At 34.3% G+C, this 15295-nt stretch overlaps 1 protein-coding gene across 1 annotated transcript in view; it reads right to left on the bottom strand.

The window, feature by feature from the left end:
- Positions 1-15295, bottom strand: part of LOC149554931 (etoposide-induced protein) — a 140779-nt gene that overhangs the window by 69996 nt on the left and 55488 nt on the right. The window lies entirely within an intron of this gene.

The following is a 15295-nucleotide window of genomic DNA, read 5'->3' as shown; positions in this document are numbered from 1 at the left end:
CACCATTCATTACATATCTGATGTGACTAAACAACAATAGAAGCATAAACTCACATGAATTGAAAACTTAAATTCAATATTCAATATTACAATTTAATCATACCAAGTTTTTCTCTGAAGTATTTCAACTTCACTTTAGCAAGAGGCTTAGTAAAGTTATCTACTGTTTGCTCATTAGTACGGATGTACTCCAGTTGAATGATTCCTCAATCCACCATATCTCTAATGTAGTGGTAAGGAATTTCAATATGTTTCGAACAATTGTGAAAAATTGGATTAGCTGAAAGCTTGATGCAACTGTGATTATCACAATAAATCACAGTGGGCTTCAAAGGTCTTTTGAACAAATCTACTAACAACTTCTGTAGTCATACCACTTCTCTAGCACCCAAGGAAGATGCAATGTATTTTGCTTCGGTAGAACTTAATGCAACTGAAGATTGCTTTCTGCTGAACCAATAAAACATTCTAGATCCTAGACTGAAGCAACATCTAGAAATACTCTTACATTCAGTAGGACTGCCCACCCAATCAGAATCAAAATATCCATAAGGTTCGATGTTGACTTTATCATACATACAGATATATATATATATATATATATATATATATATATATATGTATGTATATATATATATGTTATTGTTTAGATGATTGTCTTAAACATTTGGTTGATGATATTATCGGCAGACAGTATTATATCGGTGAAATTTTTTAAGTATATACTACCTGTGGTCGTGTATTATGTTGTTGATTGCTTATACTAAGGCATTGTTAATATTTGTGTTTACTCTAACAAACAAGTGTTAGTTATGCCTCCGTAGAGGCATGACCCCTCGTGGCCAAAGGCCACATAGAGTCATGACTCCACGGGGATCATGGCTCTCCACAACATATAAGTATATATGCAGATCGCTGAGGATAACAATCAATATATGGCATTATAAGTCCCAGCGATCTGCATTATAATTACAGAATTAATTCTCAAGCATTCCTCTGCAACCTTCATTTAAGGACAATCAGTACATTCCTTCTACAATACGAGTTATCAGCAGTATTCAAGTGGAAGATATTCTACATCTCAGCAATTCAAGAACATTCACCATTAAAGAACAATTCTGTTCTGTAGTTATTCAAGTAAAAATTTTACTACTATTCATATCTACTATAATAGTTATATCTATCAGAGATCTATAAAAATAATAGTTAAGTGGTCTTAATAAGCTTTAACTTCATTTCTTACAATTAGTTTTCAAAAAAGTTCAAATTTTCTCTTTTTCGAAACTTTTTACTTTATGAAAAATTTCTAATTTGGGACAAGACGTCCAAAACTAGTTTGGCTGTTCATTTTGCCAGCCCTACTTTAGGGACTACTTTCTATTTCGCAAGAACTGATTCGGAGCGACAGTTTGCATCAAAAGTTCCCACTTCAGAGTCAATTAAGAGTTGATTAGAAGATATAATAGTTTGCAAATCTATCAAACTTCATATGTCTAATAAAGGTTGGGGTATCCCAATAGGGCTGTTAGATATCAAATTATGTCTGAAATATTGCTTTAAGTTTAATGATGTCGTAAGTTCACACACAGAAATTGGCCTTCAGTAAGAGATAGCTTTCTTTGATAGCTTGAGTTGAGAATTGTTTAAGGTTTTCCCTCTTTCCTACTTGCTTTAGTAATGAAGGTGTTCTAAAATATTTGAATTCCCCTGCTGAGGATTTTGAGACTGGAAACATCAGAATTATAAAAATCATCATAGTGGCATCCACATGTCTGATTCTGAAAATTTAAATTCTTCAGGTTTGTACGGATTTCATATCTATTAGAATCATTCTTCAAAATTTAGCTTCAATTTTTACATTCTAATTTGCATTTCCAAGAAGACAATTTTGATGACATCTACCAATCAGCATAGTTGAGTCTGTCATTTTCTTATATACAATGTCTCGTCAGCTGATCTGTTACTCTTAACTTGTTTTAAAATCTGATCACTTTTACCTGATGCTTAAAGCATTTTTCAGATTTGTGGAATTCCAGATATTACTGAAAAGACCTGCAGCAACATTCTTATAGATATTTCAGCAAGTTATCAGAGCTTTTTATTCTCTAAAATTTTCAGGTCTACTAAGTGGTGATATGAAAGCTCCCTCAGAGAATCTAGCCAATGTCAAAAAGACGAAAGGCAATGAGAAGACCAATGATTTAGCCTAGCAAATTAAGCTAGATAAAGGCATATGTGACTGTGAGAACTGATAACATTTGAATGCCCGTGGCAGATTGAGGGTCTATTAAATGTTATTTATAAAGAGCTTGAAATGAACAGACTAGTTAATAACTTGATTAAACATCAATTTTTCTTCACAAGATTAATGGTTTGACATTTCGTCAAACAGTTTGCATAAAATCTCTTTCTCACTGTCTTTTATCTTCAGATTACTTATGCTTGCTTGTAATGGTTCAAATTTAGTTTAGACGCATGCAAATGGTTATTAGATGTCCAAACAAATAAGTTGAAGTACAAATGCAATTTTTTTCTGACCATTCAAATACATACATGTGATTTCAGCCTGTGAAATGTGCATCTATAGCCAATAGACATTTTTACAAACACTTGACATACAATCTAATGACTGAAACACATAACTACAACTCTCATGAAATTTGCAATTAAATGAAGAACCTGTAGGTGATTGCCGTAGATATCAAATTTCAGCAGATTTGTATTAGGAATAATGTACAACAGTATGCCCCCTCCAACTTAAGACAGATCGCAATTAGCATGTAATAGACACTACCCCAATAAAGAAAACATCAAACTCCAAAGGAAAATGCAAGTCTGCAACTTATTATTTCTATCTCAAAACCCTTTTAATCAAACCAATTCACTCACAAACATCAGCTTCTCTTGCACAGTTAATGCAGTTGAGAAAACAAATCAAATTGTTATACTTCAACAGCAATTTGCAATACCAATTTCAAACAATCTTCCACTATACTTCAGCAGTGGATAACAAATCCTCATAACAGACCCTTATACTTCAGCAAGGGCACAAACTTCAGAACCTCAGAAAGCCACAAATGCAACAAAAGAAAATAAATATTCAAGCGTGTTTTTCCCAATGAAATGAGCTCATAGTTATAATGCCTTCATTGACAAAAGTTTCCAAAAGAACTCAAGTTCTAAAATTGGGAAAGTTTCCCAAAAGAACTCAACTCTTGAAACTTTCCAGCTTAACTCTTTTGGCAACATTTAATACTTGGCTTAGGCATAATATTAATGAAATAAATGGCCCCTTCCAATGATGACACAGCCCTCAACTTAAGTGATATTATAAAGTTAAATTATAACTTTATAATAAGTCATTTAATGATCTAATAATAATTTGGCCACTAAAAATATTATAACTCCCAAAATATTCATCATTTAAATATGCCATTTGAAATAGGAGTCACACCTATTATTTTCTCCATATGACCAAATGCACTTTCCAAAAATAAAAAAGGTTCATCTCAATCGACACCCCACTTACCACAAATAGTAAGTACACAAAAGTAAGCACAAATGAAGTCTAATATGAGCCAAACAAAGACCAACCTATAACTTACTAAATTGTGGAGAAGATAAGACCCTCCCAAGCCAAGCCACTACCTTGTAAGATCCTCTATCCATAATAATTAGCCGACGAGGATCACAATAATAAGCTAATCTCTCAAACTTTGATACTGGCAAAAATGAGGACATTACATAAAGGATGGAAAACAATGATATATACAAGCATGATTGTTCTCCAACATGTGACTGATTAAGGGGAGCCCCAATTTCACTTATTGGAAATAAAATCTCAAACTCTCATGGAATTGTTAGGAACTTGGATTTTGAATAAAGAATTTTCTCCTCATACTGATCAAAAACAATTTGCAGCGAACATTACAACGGCTTCCAATGCAAAGAGTTATTCTCATAACCAGCAAGCAGCCATCCGATTTACCATATTTTGGGAAAGCAAAGAAGTTGTTTGATGGACTTAGAACTCTCTACTTGACAAGTTTTGATGAGAGACTAGTTACCTTCTTATTATCAGCTCGGAGACATGGTTTTCCAAGAGGCAAAAAAAAGGGAATCAAATTCAAAAGGAAAGGCCTGGTTAAAAAAGAAAAAGAAAACTGTCCTAAAAGTTTGGGTGAAGTAAAAAGGAAACCTGAGTTTAGAAGAAAGAAAATGTCCAGGCAAAGGGAAAGCAAGATATCATCCTAAGCAGTTTGTATTGGAAAGGTGTGTACTAGGGTTGGAGAGGGGATTAGTACTCGCAAACTGTCTACCATTTCAAACTTTTAATGATAAACTTATTACTACAATTCACATTAACCGATAGTAACCATTTCCTAGTTTACCAATATGCTGTAACAGTATATAACAGTAAACTATAAACAATTCACCCACACATAAAACAATGATTTTGGTCTCATAAAAACCCTTGGTTAGAGGGAAAATTTGTGGTGGGGATGGTACCCACAACTCTTCACTGCAATAGAAAAGTTTGCTCAACTAAGAGTTACATATGTCACCTTCTAAGTGACTCACCCGATTAGGAGTGACTAACGCATTATTCAACATATCTAATAGTCCTATCAAGAACTACTCTATTAAGAGATTTAATCATGTTGAGTAACATTGATCGGTTTAAGCAAATGTAACTACATTTGCAGAAACTGATCCATGTTACTCAACATGGTATTAGAGCCAGTTGCAAATGTAAGAAGAGAAAAAAAATAGAAGAGCAGTTAAAACAAGGAGCTGAAAATTATCTTAGAAGTAATATAGTTTCTATGTCGAACATATAGTCTGTTACCTTTTGGATATCACAAAACATTAAAAAAGGCTTTAAATATTGGTGATCTTGTTTAAAAGGAGGTCTGATTGCAATAAAATGAAGAGATGATGTTACGAGTAAGATAAATAAACTCTACTCTACCATTGTAAACAAAGCTTCGCGTTACGATTTCCTAGTGTCAGTCTTCCCAACCGTAGACGTGGGTGAGAATTTCACTGGAGGTGGGCTTTAGCTACATGTTCATGGATAATGTTATAAATGCCCTCGTGGATGCAAATGGAAAATTAGTGGGCAAGCGAATGGGAGAAGACGTGTTTTGGACAATTTGACTTGAGATCAATGAGAGTTGGGATGTTATTGTAGTGTAGAAAATAAGGCTAGCCAAAGTGCCTGCAAAAATCACGGTGTTTAACTTCATAAGGATGGGGATCAATAATTCAACAATATCCACCATTCATTTATTTCTACTTCTACTTAATATTAAAATAAAATACTAATCTAAGTGAGATGCAAAGAACCATGCAATACTCAAACGATCATATATATTCACCATAAAGACTAACAATGAAAAAGAACAATTTTGGTAGTCCTTTTGGCAACAATTCTCCAACATAATTCCCTTCTACAAATCATGTTAGCAAGCCTTTATATAGGGGCCTCAATTCCAATGAATGGCCAAGATTAATTCACATAAGTCCTAATTAAGGTTTCCATAGCCATACCTACAAATATTAAATACCCGCCTAATTTCAATTAAGCACCATAATATTAGAATAATCTTTATAGTTCTTTTTAATGCTCACTATTGTATCTTATTGTATCTTTGTAAATATTAGAATGTTTCTAATATTTAGGTTAGTCTAGAATAGAATGTTTCTATTCTATTCGACTCTCCTCTTTGTATATATAGATCATTTGATCTCTGATTAACAAGTCAAGTATTCTGCCATTTACGTTTGTAACATTGTATCAGAGCAAGGTTGGATTTTTTTTGAAAATAATAATTTCTTATTGAAATTATCTGAACCTTCTTTTCAAAATTATTTTTTCCCTAAATTGTTTTGCTTCATTATACCTAGTTCAGGCTAGGGTTTGGGATGAGAAATATCTGCAACTTGGGTCTGTAAAGCACAACATTAGTCTGCAAATCACGAGTTCCTTAATTGAATCGTGTAGGGTTTGTTACTCACGATTTGCAAACAGCCATTTCCCGACTCGTGTAGGGTTTGTTACTAAGGGATTCCACCTTTGCAACTACAACAATCATGCCTCCTATTTGCAACTTACACATTTTCTCAAATCACGTTCTCTACAACTTGCGTTTTTTTTTTTGAAGTCACGGTTTGCAAAACACAACATTTTTAAGGTTGAAATCAGAGTTTTTTTTGCTAAAAACTCCTTGTCTATGCTGTCTCAGACAAAAATGCCCCTGTTCTAATCAAAATCGAGCATTTTCAGACTTGCAAACACCATTTTTCTGTTGTTTTGACCTCCATGTCCGCCGACTAGTTTTTTGGCTTGAAACCCTAATTTTTGGGGTCAGAAATTTTTTTTGTTTTCAAATTCTTGGTGGGTTTTTCGAGATCTCAAATGCATTGTCGTCATATTTTTCTGGGTGCCTCAATTTTCAATCTAGCAGATCCAAATTCCAACAGCATTATTTCTGAGATTTTCGAGCTCTCTTCTGGGTACTTCTCCAATTTTTCTAGGTCTTTCATTTTCTCACCTCAAAGTTTTTGCCATTCACATATTATGAGCATCTATATCAGCAGCATCAAAAGTTAGACTCAATTAAAAAGCAAAACAATGTTGCCCAACACTCAAAGTAGAAAGAATCTATCTACCATGCCTTTATGGCCAGCATACTTGCAGATCATGTGAAATCTTCTGCCTAGTACATAGATTCCAGTGCCTCCCAACATTTCACTCACAGGCGTGATTAGTTTGTTGAATTCACTCCCTATTCTGACTCAGTAATCTTTGGAGGCGGCAAAGAATACAATATTGTCGGCAAGGGCAATGTTCAGATTCAGTCCGGAGGAAGAAGACTCAGGTTCCTCGATGTATGTTATGTTCCTGGCATGAAACATAATCTTCTGTTTGTTAGTCAGACTATGAAGCACTCCCCTCAGTTGGATGTCGTTTTTAGTGGAAATAAGTGTTCAATTATTGATCGTGCTTCTCGCACTACACTTGCTATCGGTCTTGAGAATAATGGTATTTATATGCTTGTCGATTTAGGCGATTCCCTTGAGCCCTTCATCGCCAAATCATCCGTTCTCAGCAACCTTTGGCATCAGCAATACGGTCACCTAAACATTCAATATCTAGCACAACTTGCTTGGGATAATTAGATCCATGACCTACCTGATATCCAAACCCAGAACCATCACATTTGCGGAGCTTGCCAAGCAAGGAAGCAACATAGGACACCATTTAAGGATGGTGAATCATGGCAGGCATCTAAAGTACTCCAACTGGTCCACACTGATGTATGTGGTCCTATGAATACTCCTATTACTGGGAACAGGTGCTTCTTACTCTTTGTGGATGATTTCAGTTGCAAAATGTGGGTATATTTTCTTTAGCAAAAATCAAATGCTTTTTCTGTATTTCAGCAATTTTAAGCCCTAGTAGAAAAGGAGTCTGGTTTCCCCATCCATACACTTAGGACAGATAATGGGGAGGGCCGGGGGGGGGGGAATTTTGTTCTTCTGCTTTCTCTGCCTTTTGTACTACTCATGGCATTAGACGTCAATTCACCACACCTTACACCCCTCAGCAAACCGGTGTTGTAGAGCGTTGAAACCATACCATCACAAAAATGGCTAGGGCTATGCTAGAACATAGAAATGTTCCCAGAAAATATTGGGCAAAAGCAGTATCCACAACTCTCTACCTTCTTAACTGGTCACCCACCCTTACAGTTAATCATAAGACTCCTAAGGAAGCCTGGTCTGGTCACAAACCTAGGATCAACCATTTGAAAGTTTTTGGCTCTCTAGCATATGTATGGATTCCTGATGCCAAACGCACTAAGTTGGATTCCAAAAGCCAAAAACTCATGTTTACAGGATACAGTCACACACATAAGGCCTACAGACTGATTGACGTAAACACTGATCATTTAATGTTTAGTCATGATGTTGTGTTTGATGAGGAACTCGAACCATTTCAGCTCTCTACTTCCTCGTTGCATTCCGAGATTCAGTCTTCGACAATCTTTGACTTGGGTCCTTCTATTTTATATGAGTCATCTGATGCTACTGATACACCACCTCAACCACCTCCAAATAATATAGCTCCTGCTCTTGCTCCTCATCCAGCTATTCCGAAAGCCTCTGATATTGGCTCCTCTACTCTTCGGCCAAAATGGTGGGCTCAAACGATTAGTGATCTTCATCCTGATGAACTCATTAAGGGTAGAACCTCCAAAAATAAGAGCATTCAGCACAACATAGTTAATGTTGCTCTTATGGCCAACATCCACAGTATCCCTAAGCCCCAGACATATGCAGAGGCCAAAGGAATTCCAGAATGGGAACAGGCAATGGATGTTGAGCTTTAGAGTCTTCAAAAGAATCACACCTGGGTTCTTTCAGATCTTCCTCCTGGGAAGAAACACATTAGCTTTAAATGGGTCTATAAGGTCAAGTACCATGCAGATGGTGCCTTGGAAAAATACAAAGCTAGACTTGTTGCTCGAGGATTCACCCAGCGCAAAGGCATTGACTATGAGGAGACCTTTGCCCCGACAGCCAAGATGAGCACTATTCGCCTTCCTCTTGCCATTGCAGCTCAGTATGGTTGGAAAGTTCATCAGATGGATGTGAAGAGTGCTTTTCTCAATGGTGAATTACAAGAAGAAGTCTACGTGATGCAGCCCCTACGTTTCAAGGTTGCCAATTCAGAACCAAAAGTATGTAGACTCCAGAAGACCCTCTATGGTCTTAAACAAACCCCTCAGGCTTAGTACATAAAGATCGATCAATACTCAGTTGCTGAAGAATTTCAGCATAGCCCATTAGACAATAATCTGTATATTAAACACTCTGGTAATGATATTCTTTTTCTTGTTGTCTATGTGGATGATTTGATCATTACTAGGAATTTAGAACATTTGATTTCAAAAATCAAACAAGATCTATGCAAAACTTTTGATGTGACAAATCTTGGATTGCTTCATTATTGTTTAGGTATTGACGTTTGGCAAACTGACAATAGTATATTTTTGTCTCAGTCCAAGTATGTCAGCAATTTGCTTGATAGGTTTTAAATGCAGGATTGCAAACCTGCCTCCACTCCTATGAAGACTGGTCTGAAATTGTCCGCACAATCTGATTCTCCTCCTATAGATGAAACACTCTTCAGGCAACGAGTAGGTAGTCTCTGTTAGTGTTTTAGCGTCAGTAAAAGTAAAACATTGATTATTTGATATATTAATCTATGTTTATGTTTTTCAGATAAATTGTTATTAGTGATTCTTATATATATAATATATATTATATATTATGCATTATATATCTTATATATATAATACATATGATATATGTAATATAATATGTATTATATATATTATGCATTATATATTATTATATAATAATATAATAATATTATATTATATTACATATATGGTCAATAAATTAATATTATATATATAAGATGAGATATGCATATAGTTATTTATAAACTAAATGGTGATTAACTATAGAGACATGCCTCTTCATGTCTCTTGAAGAGACATGTCTCCTCTCATATTATACATATATGAGATCCAAATCTGCATTTGGAAATCATCAATTACAATGGCAATGAAAAGTACATTTGCAGAAACGATATCAATTACTTTAACATGGTATCAAAGCCAACCTGCGAATGTATTCAAATGATCAAACTCACTTAGATAAGCAACTCCAATATAGAAGACTGAAGACTAAGATCTGAAGTATGCACTGATACATAGCAGAGTATCTATCTAGCATAGCCAAGAAATGGGAAGATGAGAAAAGGGCCAATAATTCTGATCATAAACTCCATGCGAGCGTGATATATATCTAAATATATCGAAAGAAGAAAAATTATTAAACAAATGTGTAACAAAAAGACGTCAGTGATGAAATTAAAAGCAAAATTATAAGACGATGATACTCTCCACAAACGCAAGGATACAATGTGGGTGTGATTTACTGCAGAAAACACTCATTAAATGAAGCAATGGGAAAGGAATGAAAATTCATTGAGCACCTCTGTTTTAACTTGGTCATCAAGCAGCGAAGGAAGAAGTGTATTAATGTGATAAGCAATGCTATGTGAGATGCAACCTTACAAAATCATAAGTAAAGAAAGAAGTGAGTTAACGAGGAGGAGGATGTGGAAGGATATGTACAAGGATGGATCCAAAAAAGATAATAAACTTATAGCTACATCATCATTGTATTAAAGTGGTAACTAGGTCATTACTATTTCAAGCAAAGCCATAAAGAAAGAAGCATAAGAAATCAGTAAATAATTCAATATATAGATTCAGATTGGATGGAAGGGTTGCAGATAATCCTTGGAAAAGGGAATTATCCTCAGTGCCAAAGTCTCACGCATCAATATCTAAATTAGAAATATCCAATACAATTCAGAACTATGATTCAGTGTTATGCATTACTTAGATTCATTGAAAGTATTACAATAAACAATGTATCCAAGAATATGGTTAAGCATACTCAGGGAATACTCAAAATATGTTTACGCCGATCCAAAACAATCGAATCACCAAACTGGTTGAGACTCTCACCGCTTGAATTTAGAAGAGACACGTTTCTGGAAATCATATAGTTAGTACTACAATTTAGAATCAATGTTGCAACTAGCAAATAGTCAACAATACTCCTGAAGCATACAAAAATAAATTAATGAAATAAGGTGGTCATAATTATATGGTGAAAGAGAAATCAGGGGTTCTATAAGAACCGTCAGCACAGTATATCCCTGGGTGGTCTGCCAGCATTTTATGGGCGTGAGTCAAGTAAGTGCAGTCGGCTGATTTAGAAAGGCCACAAAATCAGATAAGGAAGTGTGTGAATTCATTACAGGATATACCACCATAGAAATAAGGATTGTTAAATAAGGGAAAGATGTATTACATTATAACTATGTACTCTATCCTTCATTCATACATACGGGTTGAAGAAGTCAAAAGGAAGTTGGAGGTAAGTATTTTTACATCTCTTTATTTTTTAAAATCCTATGTGGATATGAAATTTAAGAAAATATAGATTGGCAGTTGGTTAGAACCAATTATTGATAAAGAAATAGATTACTCCTTCACAAAACCCTACTACTCTACAATGTGGCATGGAAGAAAGTTCTTGTGATTAGCATGCAAGGAAGCTTATCGAAATATAATTTTTTTTGTGACAACGCTCTATGAGACAAGTCAGATCAACTGCAAGGATAAAAATGTAGGGACAATTGAGAAAGTTGATATTTAATAAGAGGAATAGCATGTTAATATAAAAATGGAAGACTCACTACATTACTATTGAATGAAAGAACTGAATAAGGTCAAGACAAGCATAATGGGTGATTCCTCATTGGTTTGACCCACTTCATGTATGGACAAAAATGTCCATCATGTGTTCATTATAATAATGAAGGTAACTAGGGACCATTTTCCATGTAGATACCACATTCATCGTTCATCATACTCAACGGGGCAATTGTAATTATATTTACTGATATGTCATTACAATTGCGAGGTCATAATATATGTAAAGCACGATGAAAGATCTGACTTCCCTAATGAGGATTGGAGCGGGAGTTTCCATCAAATCCATACATTCAATGATATCATCCATTCAATAAATAACAAAAGAGGGCTAGACCTAGACAATCCTATTTACTAAAGGTATATGTAAAGTAAGTATATTTTGTAAGTTCTTCCTTTACATAGACATGCAATATGTTATTAAATATAATGGTTATATTAAGTTATAAAGAATGGTATTTAATATTTTGATAATATTAATATTAGAAATTTAAATTATTTCACGAATGATATTTGATATTTTATTAAATATATAGTATTAGTTGACTTGAAGTACGATTGGTAGTAATATATATATTCAATGAATCTAAATGAATAAGGAAGTCATGTAAAGGGCATTTTCTTTGACTATATGAGATAAATATTCTATTTTGAGTATAATTTTCAAGTATTGAATTCTTAATATAATGAATTTGTTATTTTTACATTTGTATAAAAGTTGTGCCTTAATCTTTTCCTTTGAGAATGTTATTACAGAAAGAGAAAAATTGAAATTCAGAGGGAGATTAATATTTCAAGCAACATTGAAAGAGAGGGAGAAGATAGAGAATATGATTTAGTTAATCTTCAATGATCTCAATCATATTGATTTAGAGGGAGTAAATCGTGTTGTGATAGAATCTTCAATGATCGATAAATTGTGATAAGTTTGTGTTCGCTTATACTACTAAGCTTAAGGTTTGGAGCGTCTATGGATGAAAAGAGAAAGTCGTAACTTAGAAAGAAGTATTCAAATTTAATATGATGTGAAAGTGTTCAAAGATAAATGAGTGGTAACTTTACATTGTGGGGGGAATAATAGACAATGTTTCGTTCCCACTTGAACCATCCATAGAAAAGGAGATATTCCATGACCCTCATGGGCAGATAAGTACTTATATCTTTTACAGTTATCTATTCATTTATTTTTAATTCTATACATACTATAAGGGTCTTTTGCTTTGATCTTTTCCTTTATGTTTGAGGATATTCTTACAAGAAAAGAAGGTTGGTACTTCAATATGCTACCAAATATTGTACAAGACTAAATCTAAGGATAGTAGTTCCAAAGACCCTGATGATCAAGATGGATAAAGTGTGGCTCTTGATGCAAGTATCTTTGATGATTGAGATTATGAGATTCTTCTACATTAAAAGGGAGTATGACACTTCTCCGAAGGCAATGTTGGAGCTTAGAAGATTGATACTCGAGTCTAGAAATCCATGTGGGTGACTGCATGATGTTGATGAACCTACTCCTACATATATCATGAGGGATTGATGAGTTTGACGAGCATCCTTGGGAAAAGAGAGTTTCTGAGGAAGTAACAAGAGGACCTGACATCTCAGGATCAATATTCAAAGGGAAAATTTTTGAGATGCAATCCCTTATGGATGATATCTTTTCTATGAGAAGTTCTAAAGGGAAATGTTAAATTGAAATATTTCAAAGGTAAAAATTGATATGTTGATTTCAATCTATATCTGGTTATATAATTGTTGTTTCACATATGTAATGAAAGGTAACGATCTTTCAATGGCATATATAAACAGAAGGTAATCTTTGTAAGGTGATGATCTTACAAATGATAGTCCTGTTATCATGAACACCTCTAGATATTGTTTTCGGACAATTAGAGATCATGAGTGTGTTATGGGCATCTCTAGACATTGCTTAAGTGCAAGTAGAGATTATATGTGTATCATGAACATCTCTAGACATTGCTTAAGTGCAAGTAGAGATCATGAGTGTGTCATGAACATCTCTAAACATTGCTTAAGTGCAAGCAGAGATCATGAACTGCAAATGCGTCATGGACATCTCTAAACATTGCTTAAGTGCAAGTAGAGATCGTGAAAATTTTAATCACTATGGACATCTCTAGACATTGCTTAAGTGCAAGTAGAGATCATAGGAAATACTTTATGTTGCTAAGAGATTTTAATATACATTGTGTTGATTACATAATGATTCTAATTCTAATCTAATGATGTTTTACTTCTCCTATTCTAAAGAGGGAGTTAATGTTTTAGCGTTAGTAGAAGTAAAATATTGATTATTTAATATATTAATCTGTGTTTATGTTTTTTAGATAAATTGTTATTGGTGATTCTTATATATATAATATGTATTATATATTATGCATTATATATTATTATATAATAATATAATAATATTATATTATATTACATATATGGTTAATATATTAATATTATATATATAAGATGAGATATGCATATAGTTATTTATAAACTAAATGGTGATTAACTATAGAGACATGCCTCTTCATGTCTCTTGAAAAGACATGTCTCCTGAAGAGACATGTCTCCTCCTCTCATATTATACATATATGAGATCCAAATCTGCATTTGGAAATCATAAATTACAATAGCAATGAAAAGTACATTTGCAGAAACAATCTCAGTTACTTTAACAGTCTCATCTACCTTACTACTACTAAACCTAATCTCAATTTTGCAGTCAGCTACATCTTACGGTTCATGACGAACCCCAAGACTGATCATTGGATTGTAGCGAAACGTGTGTTGCGCTATGTACATGTTACTTCAGATTATGGTCTTCTTTACACAAGGAGTGCTACTCCTCAGCTCAGTGGATTCACCGATTCAGATTGGGCAGGATCAATTGATGATAGGAAATCTACTTCTGGCTATGTGTTCAGTATCGGATCTGCAGTAGTTACCTAGACCAGTAAGAAGCAACAGGCACAGGCACTCACCTCTACAGAAGCAGAATATAGAGGAGTTGTCAAGGTAGCTTGTGAAGCAGTTTGGCTCCGTCAGATGCTTGCAGATATGCATATTCCTCAAGCAGGTCTAACTTCTTTGTTTCCAAACAATCAGAGAGTACTCAAACTTGCCAAGAACCCAGTGTTTCATGAACGAACCAAGCACATAGAGCTTCATTGCCATTACATCCGACAATTAGTAGAAGATGGATCTATTCAGTTACTCTATGTCCCTACCTCAGAGCAACCAATAGATATTTTCACAAAACCCCTTGGTCTTGACAAGATTGTTAAATTTAGGGGGTCTATTGGTGTAGTAAATAGATCAAGCATTAAGCGGCAATATTAGAATAATCTTTATGTTTCTTTTTAATGCTCACTATTGTATCTTATTGTATCTCTGTAAATATTAGAATGTTTCTAATATTTAGGTGTAGTCTAGAATAGAATGTTTCTATTCTATTCGACTCTCCTCTTTGTATGTATAGATCATTTGATCTCTGATTAACAAGTCAACTATTCTACCATTTACGTTTGTAACACACAATGTGGTCCAATTAGAAAATTACATTACTTTCATGGGCTAATGAGAAAATTCACATGCATAACAACCAAATAAGGCACAATAACAAGTGGACCAATGAGAAGAGAGTGCCAATAGAAAAAGCTGCCATCTAGTAGACCAATGAGAAATGTCAGCAAGGGCCAAGCGAAAAAAAGGCCATGTTGACCTATGCCACTTGGTGCCAAATGGGGCAATCCGAATTAGGCATTTTTTATTAGCCAATGAGAAAATTTAGGGCCACATGGTCCTATGCTACCTCATCACCATGAAAAAAGTGTTGTGCATCCTCATTTCCTTTTTCACATTCAATAAACCTAGACATTATCTCACTAATCATTTCCATAATGACACTT

Source organism: Cupressus sempervirens, chromosome 5 (genome assembly GCF_028749045.1).
Source record: "Cupressus sempervirens isolate cs-2001-9-10 chromosome 5, ASM2874904v1, whole genome shotgun sequence".
Classification (NCBI taxonomy): domain Eukaryota; kingdom Viridiplantae; phylum Streptophyta; class Pinopsida; order Cupressales; family Cupressaceae; genus Cupressus; species Cupressus sempervirens.
This window is presented reverse-complemented; position numbering and strand designations above follow the sequence as displayed.